This window comes from Grampus griseus, assembly GCF_964374135.1.
Source record: "Grampus griseus genome assembly, chromosome: 20".
Classification (NCBI taxonomy): domain Eukaryota; kingdom Metazoa; phylum Chordata; class Mammalia; order Artiodactyla; family Delphinidae; genus Grampus; species Grampus griseus.
This window is the reverse complement of record NC_139014.1, coordinates 45,489,781-45,502,594: the sequence shown is the minus strand read 5'-3', so window position 1 is coordinate 45,502,594 and position 12,814 is coordinate 45,489,781.

The following is a 12,814-nucleotide window of genomic DNA, read 5'->3' as shown; positions in this document are numbered from 1 at the left end:
GCCATCTTTTCACAGAATGGTTCTCTTATTCCCCTTCGGCAGTCTGCTGACGCTGAGGATGACAGGCCCCTTCAGAGGCAGTTTCAAGGGCTCCTTACAGGGAAAGGATGAGGCAGAACCTTGGTTGTATTCATCTCAATGAATAGTCATGGGCCAACTCTGACCTTGGCGCCTGGCCCCAAACCTCAGCCTGCTCCTGGGCTTGTCTCTGAAATGATAAATGACTCCCTGCTGTGTTCTGATGCCTGATTTCCCAACGCTGGTGTTTCTGAGAAGTGAACTACCACTGATCCAAATGAACGGCTCTGCTAGGCAGCAGCTGAAACCATCCCTTTCCTTCTGCTCTTGATGTCCTAGGAGTGTGGCTCTCTCCATCAGGAAGGGGGCCAACACTCTCAGTCCAGCTACGGGAGCTTCTGCCAGTCACTGTGTCATCGCCTTGGAGAGACCTAATGAGCAGAAAGAAGTTTCTCATGCTCTGATCCAAGTTATTCCATCTATTTTATTATTCCCCTCTCCTGGGACTCCTTCAGCATTGACACTTTTTTTTTTTTTTAACCTCAAACAAGTATTTCAATACATAGTCATCATACTTCTGTCTTCAAACATGAAAACTGATTTTTCAAAGACGAAATATTGCCTTGCATACATATATGAAGTAAAAGTATAAAGAACCACTGAGAATGATAAACACTGCATTAGGATAATGGCTACTACCTCTTGGTGATGGTGGAGAGAAGGTTGCTATACATTGGTCGTGAGTAATCTTTTAGATTGGGCACTGGGCACACAAGTGTTTGTTATGTTATTCTGTGTACTATTGGTAAGTCAGAAATATTTCCTAATAAATTAGAAAGAAAAGATGGCATCTGCTCCCATGGTGGGTTAATTGCATTTGTCATTCTCAACACTTGCCGATTCTTCTCCAAACCGTTATCCAATCAGTGGTTTTCCCTTTCTCTTGTGACACCTTTCTCTTTCTCTGTCAATACCCTCCCCTTCTCATTCCTTGAAACTTGATTGACATTCCACCCTCTAACTTGACATTCATTTTCGTTAATAACTCTCTCTCGTTGGGTGTCCCCCCCCTTATGTCTCTATATCACCTTGGAAATTGTGTGGTCTTAAAATATCTCAATGTCTCTTACCTGCCGCCTCTGCGTGTACTGCATGGAATCACAGAATTTTAGAGCTAGGACAACTGGAGATCATTTGTTCCAAACTTCTCATTACAGAGAAGAAAAGAATGGAGGCTTGGAGATTAAAATTCATCTTCAGCCACAACACATGAGGCTGACTTCAGGTTTCCCACAAGATTGCAAACCAGGAGAGGTTCTTTGCTCCTGTCCTGAGATGCTGCAGAGATGGGAGGGAGGTTGAGGGATACCAGAACCGAACATAAAAACTAAGAAGAAAACCCTAGGGAAACAGAAAGTGGTTGGATTTCTCTCTCTCTCTCTCTCTCTCTCTCTCTCTCTCTAATGGTAGCCTAGAGCAGAAGAGGGCCAGATACCAAAAGAAAAAGAAAAAAAAAGTCGGAGGGGCTCGGACCATGCCATTTCTCTCCTTTACATTGCTGGGAAGATCACTGCACACCCTATTTCCACTGTTTGGCAAGAAAATAGCATTAGCCCAGTGCCAATGTGATACCAGCCCGGAGCACTGAGGTGAGGGGGAGGCAACCTTGGAGCAGATACAGGGGCACCCAGGCTGGACACACTTAAATGTTCCCTCTTTCAAGGGACAGAGAGTTGCAAGAGGGAGGTAGCCCCTGGAAAAGAGCAATGTCTGGGGAGGAGGTTCTGGAAGATTTACTGAGAAAGAATATTGCCTGGTTGGGAGAGGGAAGGGGGAGTGGTTGCTTTCAGACAGCAGCACAGAGACTCTCTGACTGCCCAAGTACACACCGCCAGGCCAAGGTCATTGGTGGTTCCAAGGACACATGAGTTCAGAGGGGAAAATAATGGGATGTCTGAGGAGTGTAACTGTTATAAAAGAAAGGCAACAGACAGAAGAACCTGTTTCCCTGTACCAAGGGAAAGAGAACGAATGGATTAAAGGAATAAGCATTTAAAATAAACATAACAAATATACTCAGAGAGAGGAGGGAAGATATGAGAAACATGAAGCTGGAAGCAAGCATAAAGGATGAACGAATTCAAAGGACGTGCTGGATACGAAAACTGAGAGAAGTACTTAATGGATGCATTGAAGAGCAGATGCATATAGACAAAGAGCAATTAGTAGGTGGAAGACCATTTTTAGCAACTCTCCCAGAAGGCATCAGAAAGATATGGAAAATAAGCTAAGATACAGAGGATTGAAGTAAAAATAGAAAATCTAAAGTAGTAATGGAAATTTCATAAGAAGAAAAAAACGTGGGGAGGGGGAAGGGCAAGCTGTGACAAAGCGAGAGAGTGGCATGGACATATATACACTAGCAAACGTAAAATAGATAGCTAGTGGGAAGCAGCTGCATAGCACAGGGAGATCAGCTCGTTGCTTTGTGACCACCTAGAGGGGTGGGATAGGGAGGGTGGGAGGGAGGGAGACGCAAGAGGGAAGAGATATGGGAACATATGTATATGTATAACTGATTCACTTGGTTATAAAGCAGAAACTAACACACCATTGTAAAGTAATTATACTCCAATAAAGATGTAAAAAAAAAAAAAAAGAAGAAAATGGAGAAGGATGAAATATTTGAAGAAAAAAAATGACCAAGAATTTCCAGAAGAGAACTCAAATTGAAAAAAGTTCATATCTAAGAAGGAGAAAACAAAAAACAAACAAAACCCAAAAACCAAAAACTCAACCACACCTAGACATAGTACAACAAAACTAATTCTTTTCATCAAATTTGGGAAGATTTTAGTCATTATGTTTAAAACTATTCTTGTTTTCCTTTATTTTTCTCTTCTCCTTCTGGGACTCCTATTATGCGTGTGTTAGTATGCTGAATGATATCCTATAGGTCTCTGAGGCTCTGTTCATTTTTATTCCTTAGATTGGATCATTTCTATTCACCTACCTTGAAGTTGCTGATTCTTTCTTCTTACAGCCCAGATTTGCTATTGAGACCCTTTAGCAAATTTTTCATTTCAGTAACTATGCTTTTTAACTCCAGAATTTCTATTTGATTCTTCTTTGTAATTTCTGTTTTTGTTGTTGTTATTGATAGTCTCTATGTGGTGAGACATTGTTGTCATACTTTAATCCTTTAGGCATGGTATTCTTTAGGTCTTTAAACATATTTGTAGCAGCTGGTTTAAAGTCTTTGTCTACTAAATTAAACATTTGTGCCCTCTCAGAGATATTTTCTGCCGGCTGTTTACTTTACTATTATGTGGCAAATTTTTCTGTTTCTTTGCATGTCTTGTAAATTTTTGTCAGAAATTAGATATTTAAAAGAATATATTGTAACAACTTGAAATCAGATTCTTTCTCCCCAGATTTGTTGTTGCTGCTGTTTTTTTGTTATTGTTTTTCTAGTTGCTGCTTGTTAGTGACTTTCCTCAATTAATTCTATAGATTCTGTATTCCCTGAAGGGTATAGCACTTGAGTTCTCTGTTACGCATCACCCCCCCCCCTTTTCTTAACTTCGTATTTTAAAGTCTGGTTTCCTAGGGTTCACTCCTGGTTCAGTATAATTTAGCGGTAAGCCGATGATCGGTCTAAAGATTTCGCTAAATGCCTTGCTTGTATGTCTTCTACCCTTGGACAAGGAGATCTGTGTCTGAAGACACACATTCAAACTTCAGGCAGTTAACAGAACAGACTTAGCTTTCACTTCCTGAGTACACAGGGCCTAAAGGTCAGTCAGAGGTGAGTGCCTGCAGCCTTTTTCCAAAGGCCTTTCCTAACCACGTGCATGTGCACAGCCTTCTAGATCCCTAGGAATATGGTGGAGCTTTTCAAAGTTCCCTGTGGTTTTCTAGTTCTCCAGGGCTTCCTTTAAAACTTCTGTTGTTGTTGGCCAGGCTTCTGTTTGTTGCAACCAAAATCACAACCTTAGGCAGCTGAGATATTATTAGAAGATTGCTATTGTTTTTGGTAATGCCCTAGGGATACCACCTTCCCTCCCCCCGCCACCCCCAACTGCGAGTCAAATCGAATAGCCATAACACCTTGGGAATGGAGATTTTTCAGGTAGCTTCTAACTTGGAAAAAATATTGACTGTGCTCTAGGAATGGGCTTTTAACAGAACTCCAAGAGAAATCAGACTTCTCCATCAGCTTTGAGACTGCTAACTTTTCATGGCTACTGGCCCACCAAGCTGGGGAGGGACAGAGGGCTGGACACCACTGTCTTGTTGAAGTTCAGTAGTTTCTCTTGGATAGATAACTTTCAGTTCAGTCAGTGGCCCTGGTACATTTCTAGAGTACTCAGATGGTTGACTTTAGTTGTATTGCCAGTGTTTTTGTTGTTTTTATGGGAGAGTGGTTCACCAAGATCCTCACTTCACTGTTCTAGAAGTTGATCTCCCTTGAAAGCATTTTTTTTTAAAAGTACCTCAGGCTGCCCTGGTGGCGCAGTGGTTGAGAGTCTACCTGCCGATGCAGGGGACACGGGTTCGTGCTCCGGTCCAGGAAGATCCCACATGCGGCGGAGTGGCTGGGCCCGTGAGCCATGGCCGCTGAGCCTGCGCATCTGGAGCCCCTGCTCCGCAACGGGAGAGGCCACAACAGTGAGAGGCCCGCGTACCGCAAAAAAAGAAAAAAAATTAACAAGACCAAACACAGGTCCTTTAGAAACACTAAATGCAAACTTCAGAAAAGAGTAACTAAGCAAAAAGGACTGTGTTCAGCTGAGTGTGGGATTTTCTTGCTCATGCTTCTTGCCTTATGGCTGCAAGATGGCTGTTTCTCCTCTAAGGAAAGGGGAAGAGGAGGGGATGAAGCTTATGTAGGAGGTGGAACCTGTGTCTGGGAAAGTTTTTGCTTTCCCCACCTGCAAGGGTATCTGGGAAGCTAAACATGTCACTGGAACACAGTTGCTGCCAGGAACACGATTTGGGTGAAGAAGAGAGAAGAATGGATATTGGGTAGGCAAGCAGAAGTTTCTGCCTCAATAATTATACACCAATGCATCTGAAAACTTGGGTAAAAAGGATAAATTTCTAGAAAAATGTAAAATTTCATATGACCAAATAGAAAACTAAGTGTATAAATACTTGGATGTACAAAAAAAACCCTGTTCTACGGACCTTCAAGCACAACCAGTTTTTACCATTTATTGAGGTTTGTCTTATACAAGTTGTCCCATACAATAGAAAACATAAGAGAGAGGGAAAGCTGCTTTACTTATTTTAGAGGCTAGTGTAACCATAATGACAAAACTGATTAAGGAAACTGAAAGAAAATAAAGTGAACATTAATGCAAAATTAATTAATTCATTAACGAATCAATTAAATATTGGCCAGTCAAATCCAATGGTGTGTTTTTAAAAAACATAACTTATCAGGATCAGATAGGGGCTATCGAAGATTTCATGGTTAGTTAAAAATCCAAAGTATTGATATATTGATGTAAAATTCATCACACAAATGGAGTAGAGAAGAAAAATCACCTCATCTTCTCCATACATGCAGGAAATTCTTGACATAGTTTATGATGAAATGTTAGAAAACTAGGGAAAAAAGGGAGTTTCTTTAACTTAATAAAACCTTCAGCAAACATCATACTTAAACCTTTAGATACATTCTTTTCAAGGTCTGGAACAAAACAAATATGGTTATTTAACCATAACTATTCAGTATGGCATTAGAAGTCCTCACTAACCAAGACAATGAACCTCATCACCACCATCACCACTGACAACAAAATGTTCAAGTGTCAACAGGGTAAAGACAAAACTGATATTAGTTGCAGATGACATGCTCTTTTACATAGCAAACCCAACTGAGTCAAGAGACAGAGAACTAAAAAGAGGGTTCAGCAAGATAACTGGAGATGGTGCCCTGCATACAATAACCAATAGGGTTTGTTTTGACAGTAGTAGTCCATACCAATTGAAAATATAAGAGAAAGTAAAATTACCTTTCACGATACATCAGAAACTATCAAGCATTTATGATCTTATATAATGAAAACTACATAAGATCTTTTTGAAGTAAAATTTACAACTTTATTAAAGGATATAAAAAAGACCTAAACAAATGGAGAGATATACCATATTCATGGATAATGTGACTTAGCAATTGTAAAGATGCCAAATTCCTCCAAATTAATGTTCAAATTCAATGTAATTCCAATAAAAATTCCAGACTTTGGGCGGAGATGGTGCAAACTAACTCCAAATTTATAAGGGGAAATGAAACTTGAAAAAGAAGAGCAAAGAGGAAGGACACACTGAATACTGAGACATATTACAAAGCCAAGTGCTAAAAACAGTGTGACATTGTGCAGGAATAAATAGATTAAAGAAACTAAACAGAGAACTCAAAGGCAGGTCTAGGTATACAGAGGCAGTACCATAAATCAGTGGAGGAAAAGGTGGGCTGTTTAATATATGGTATTTTAACAATTGGCTAGATGGAGAAATATAAAGGTGGGTGCCTATCTTAAGCATACGTGAAGGAAACCCCAAATGGATTAAAGACCTTAATGTGAGAGACTAAAACCGTGGATCTAATATTGAAAAATGTAAGACATATCTTTGTAACCTGGTAGTCAGGGGTAGTAGATACTTAAATACGATCCTCAAAACAAATTGTAAGGGGAAAAATTTTTAAGTTTGATTACATCACAAATCAAGGCTTCCTGTTCAAAAAAGGACACCAAAGTTAAAAGATGGTGACAGACTGAACAGAGATATTTTCTGCATGAAAATCAACAAAGGGTGAATATCTAGAATGTAGAAGACATTCCTACAGAACAAGAAGAAAAAAGACAGGATTATTAGGGAAATGCAAATCAAAACTACAATGTGGTATCACTTCACACCGGTCAGGATGGCTATCGTCAAAAAGTCTACAAACAATAAATGCTGGAGAGGGTGTGGAGAAAAGGGGACTCTCCTACACTGTTGGTGGGAATGTAAATTGATACAGCCACTATGGATAACAGTATGGAGGTTCCTTAAAAAACTAAAAATAGAGCTACTATATGATCTAGCAATCCCACTCCTGGGGATATATCCACAGAAAACCATAATTCAAAAAGATACATGCACCCCAATGTTCATTGTAGCACTATTTACAATAGCCAAGACATGAAAGCAACCTAAATGTCCATCAACAGAGGAACAGATAAAGAAGTTGTGGTACATATATACAATGGAGTATTACTCAGCCCTGAAAAGGAATGAAATCATGTCACTTGCTGCAACATGGATGGAGCTAGAGATTATCATACTAAGTGAAGTCAGTCAGACAGAGAAAGACAAATATCATACACTATCACTTATATGTGGAATATATGTGGAATCTTAAAAAAAAGGACACAAATGAACTTATTTACAAATCAGAAACAAACTCACAGACTCAGAAAACAAACTTCTGGTTACCAAAGGGGAGAGGTGGCAGGGGAGGGATAAATTAAGAGGTTGGGATTAACATATATACACATTATTATGAAATAGATAAGCAACAAGGACCTGCTGTATAGCACAGGGAACTCTACTCAATACTCTGTAATAACCTATATGGGAAAAGGATCGGAAAAATAATAGATATATGTGTACATGTAACTGAATCACTTTGCTGTACATCTGAAACTAACACAACATTGTAAATCAACTATAGTCCAATATAAAATAAAAATTCTTTAAGAAAAGAAAAAAGACAGGACACCAGACAGAACACTTTACAAAGTATATTGTGGAAATATGAGCTGCGAGCTTCAAACGCTTTGATTTAACCTTGGCTAAAATTATAGTTGGAACCAAAGGTCACAGACGACAACTTGAATATCTTGGAAGGAAAATACTTTTGAAAATGCAAGGCATGATCCTGGCTCACAGCCCTGGAGATAAGTGTAGCCAGGCTGTGAGTCCCCTGAAATCCTTTCATTTCCCAAACAGTTCAAAGTGCTCACAGCGTGGAGAAGAATGGCTCTGCTGGCCCTACAATTGCTTGGGCCTTGCTAAGTCTTTTGGTAGCTGGAGAACAAGGTAGTAGCTTCTTTGCCGAAGGAAGGAGGCAATATCCACCGCCACCCCCAGGGGAACCTCAAGCTCTCTTAGCGCTAAAGGTGCAGAGCTGGGACCCCTACTCCCTACCCTAGAACCCTCAGCTCCAAGAGCTAAACTCAGGAACAGACAGAGCCTTCCTCCATTAGACCTGCCTCTTTTTAAATTTTTATTTATTTAATTTATTTATTTTAGGCTGCGTTGGGTCTTCGTTGCTGCGCGCTGGCTTTCTCTAGTTGCGCTGAGCAGGGGCTACTCTTCATTGCGGTGCGCGGGCTTCTCATTGCGGTGGCTTCTCCTGTTGCAGAGCACGGGCTGTAGGTGCAAGGCCTTCAGTAGTTGTGGCTCGCGGGCTCTAGAGCGCAGGCTCAGTAGTTGTGGTGCACGGACTTAGTTGCTCCGCGGCATGTGGGATCTTCCCGGACCAGGGCTCGAACCCGTGTCCCCTGCATTGACAGGGGAATTCTTAACCACTGCGCCACCAGGGAAGCCCCGGCCTGCCTCTTTTTAAAACAAATTTTTTTTAATTGTGGTGAAACATAAAATTGACCATCTCAAACATTTGTAAGTATACAGTTCAGTAGCGTTAAATCCATTCACATGGTTGTGCAACCAACCTCCAGACTCCTTCATCTTGGAAAACTAAAACCCTAAAACCCTATAACCACCAACTAAAACTCAAAACACCACCTCCCATTTCCCCCTGCCCCCAGCCCTGGTAACAACCGTTCTACTTTCTGTCTGTATGAGTTTGACCACTGTAGGTACCTCATGTTGTCACCAAGCCAGGTTTGTTTGCCCGACGTGCAGCGAGTCAAACGCTGAGACGCTGAGGTTTGCACCAGAGAAAGGGTTTATTCACGAGGCCGGGAGACGGGAGAACTGATCTAAGCTCCACCTCCTTGAAGGCAAGGGCCTCGAGGTATTTATGGGATAAAGAAGCAGGGTGGTCTGAGGTGTGGGGAGCGTGGGGAAAGGGGATTGGAAATAAGAAAAAGGTGAGGCAGTCATCCTGTGCTGGTGCAGGTGCAGCTAAGTTACAGGCTTCCTCATGAGATGTATGTTCAGAAAAAGGCAGGATTTTTCGTTTCCTCTAACAGTGTACAAGGGTTCTGATTTCTCCATATCTTTGTCAACACCTGTTATTTTCTGGGTTTTTTGTTTCTGGTCTTTTGTTTTTTTGTTTTTGTTTTTTTGATAGCAGCCATCCACAATGGGTATCTCATTATGGTTTCGGTTTGCATTTCCCTAATGATTATAAACGTGGAGCATCTTTTCATGTGTTTGTTGGCCATTTGTATATCCTCTTAGGAGAAATGTCTATTCAAGTCCTTTGCCTATATTTATAATTGGGTTGTTTGTTTTTTGTTGTTAAGTTGTCGGAGTTCGTTCTTTATACTGGATATTAACCCCTTGTCTGATGTAGGATTTGCAAATATTCTCTCCCATTCCATAGGTTGCCTTTTGCTCTGTTGATTGTATGCTTTGATGCTACACGTGCCTGTTTGCAAACTTTGTCCTCCACCTGTAAACCCCATCATGTTTCCACTGGTGGACGTCATGATGCTGGAGGTGGGCCCCAGTTTGGATGTAGTAATGGTACCCGGTATCTCTTCTCTCCTCTCCCAGGTCACCTTGCTTAGATTCCTTTGATTGTAGTAAGGCAAAGATTTCTGGGCACCAGGTAACACAGAAGAGTTCATTTTAAAAAATGGTTTTGTTTTCTAAAGGCTTCTTTAGTCTCTATCCAAGAAAATGCCAAGCATATTCAGATATTACCCCCTCTGTGGAAGACAGTATTTCTTTAAATATCCTAAGCGCCCGAGCTGGTCTGGCTCACCAGCCCCTGAGACAGACACAGCCAGGTAGGTTTGCTGCCCACAACTGGCATGGTGGCAGCTGTTGTGAGGGGGGAAGGCATTCAGATCCCTCTCACAACTTTCCTTAGAAATGGTGGCCCCCCGTGGCCATTATTTATGGCAGGTTCAGTAGTGACACCACCCAACCATAGCTCTCTCACCTAATTCACCCCACGGAGGGCAAGCATCTCACTATTCTCCAATGGAAACCTTGAAAGCCTCTACAACCTCCAAGCAAAAGATTCTCTCCTGGGGCTTCCCTGGTGGCGCAGTGGTTAAGAATCCGCCTGCCAATACAGGACACGGGTTCAAGCCCTGGTCCGGGAAGATCCCACATGCCACGGAGCAACTAAGCCCGCATGCCACAACTACTGAGCCCACGTGCCACAACTACTGAAGCCTGCGAGCCTAGAGCCCGTGCTCCACAACTAGAGAAGCCACGGCAATGAGAAGCCCATGCACCGCAACAGAGTGGCCCCCGCTCGCCTTAACTAGAGAAAGCCCGCGCACAGCAATGAAGACTCAACACAGCCAAAACTAACTAACTAAATTAATTAATTAAAAAAAAAAAGATTCTCTCCTTACGGGAAGTCTAGTCTCTTTTCTGGGAAAAGGGCACACAGGTTTTAATATATCTTGCGAAGAACAACAGAGGCAGTTTGTCGATGCCATCTGCTTCCGGAGAGAAAGGTCGTATCATGGCGGTATCAGAGGGTCTCAGGATTTTCCCAAAGGTGACAAATCCTCCCACCTTTTTCCATCGGTAGCGGGTGAAGGCTGGTGAAAACAGGGTAACTGGTAAACGCTGGTGAGGCCCTCACTGCAGGCACCCAAATATAACAGGTGAGACTCGAGGGGCAGCCAGGGTTGGACGGATGGGGGCTGAGAAGCAGGAGGTGAGGACCTGTGAAGCTGACACTATTCCTATCAAGGCTCTGACCCCATATGGCCCCCATCAGCCCTGGGACCTTCAAGTGGTACATGCAGCCATTTGTCCTGTTTCTTTCACACTTACAGGGACTCCCACCCACCCTGACCAAGACCAAAGCAGCATAAGGGTAGCTTGTCTCCTCAGGAAGAAATACCAGCGGCTGCTCTGAGCTGGCAGGGCCGCTGGTACCCATGTCTCTTACCTGCCAAGTCCACTGCAAACCCTGCAGCATCCCCGCTCCCAAGTCCTTCTCCTGGAGGAGTCCTATCTCTCACTCAAAGCCAGTTCAACAGTGGCACCTGATCCTCGTTGTTTTTTTTTTTTTTTTTTTCCCCTGTAGTTCCCAGCTTCAAGATCTAAAGGGTCCTCAGGGAGCTGGCCTCACCCTGAACTGGAGCTTTGGGAAGGGCCCGGGCCCATGTTTGCCAAAGGAAGCCAGGCGGGTGTTTTCCCCGTGTGTTTGGTGCCCCCTGGTGGAACACTTCTGAATTGCGGGCCGACTCCCTTCCTCCCTTCCGGTCCTGGTTTGTTCTCCGCGGTCCCAGCTCCTGGCCCTCAGCTTATGACCCTCGCACTCCATGTGGAGGTAGAAAATGGCCTCTCTGGCCCGAGAGGATGCCCTCATCCCTGGCACAGGGTAGAGGGGATGCAGGAGTCCAAGGTTGCAGCCTATGATGGTTGATATGTGCAGAGCGGGAATTCGGATGCCGCTAGGAGGGAGTTCCCTGAGCTAAAGGTGCCTGCCTGGGGCTCCCCCTTCCACCGCAGACCCCCAACCACAGGCTCGCAATTCCAGCCCCCAGGGACTGCCCCTCGGGTTCATCCCATCACTCCCCTGGAGCCCTGGTTTTGAGGGCAGAGGGTCAGTCTAGGGCTGGGACTTGGGGCTCCATGTGGCCACGCTGCACAGCAGACCAGGGGCACAGTGCCAGGTTCAGGGAAGGAAATAAACATTCATTCAGTACATCCCTCGGGTTCCAGGACGCCATACCGTTCTGCCGGGTAAGAAGGGCCGAGGCTCAAAGGAACGGATCATGTCCAATCAAACGGCACAATTTGGAAGATCATGGAGGCCAAGGCCCTTGTTTTTCAGACTTGGAAGGTGAGACCTTGCAAGGGTAAGTGGTTTGCCCGAGGGGTCACATCTTAAGCTTCACTTCTGTAACAGAAGGCACCTCACCACATCACCCTCCCATCACAGATCACAGCCTCCCAGGGTCCAGAGGAACTGCAGTCCAGTCCAAACTCATGTCTCCAAGCTATTTCCCAACCAGACTTGAAAAGAGAGTCAGGTTTCCTGAACATTGCTCTGGAAAAGCCCTCTGATTTCGGAAATGTCTTCTGCTCTGCCCCACATCACAAGTATCACCAAACAGCCATATCCCTGGTCTCGGTGGCAGTCATCCATTGTGGAAGGGACCTAGCAGGCTTAGGAGTAATGTCTTTTCTGTATTGTCTTTCATTTTTATGATATAGGCACTGGTTTTCTGTCATTCTGGACTCTGCCATTTCTACAGACTTTTTCCCTCATCACATGGGTTCAAAATTGCAAAATCATCTGTGATCCTTGATATCTCCTTCTTCCCTAACCTCCACATCGTTAGTCAATCAATAACCAAGGGCTATATTGTTGATTCCATCTCTGAAACTCCCTTGCATACTGCACTAGTCTTCTCCGGCTGCCATAATAAAATACCATGGGCTGGGTGGTTTAAACCACAGACATTTATTTTCTCACAGTTCTGGAGGCTAGAAGTCCGTGGTCAAATTGCTGGCAAATTCAATTTCTGGTGAGGCCTCTCTTCCTGGCTTGGAGACAGTGGCCTTCTTGATGTGTCCTCACACGGCCTTTCTTCTTGCACTGGTGGAGAGAGAGGGAGAGAGAGAGAGA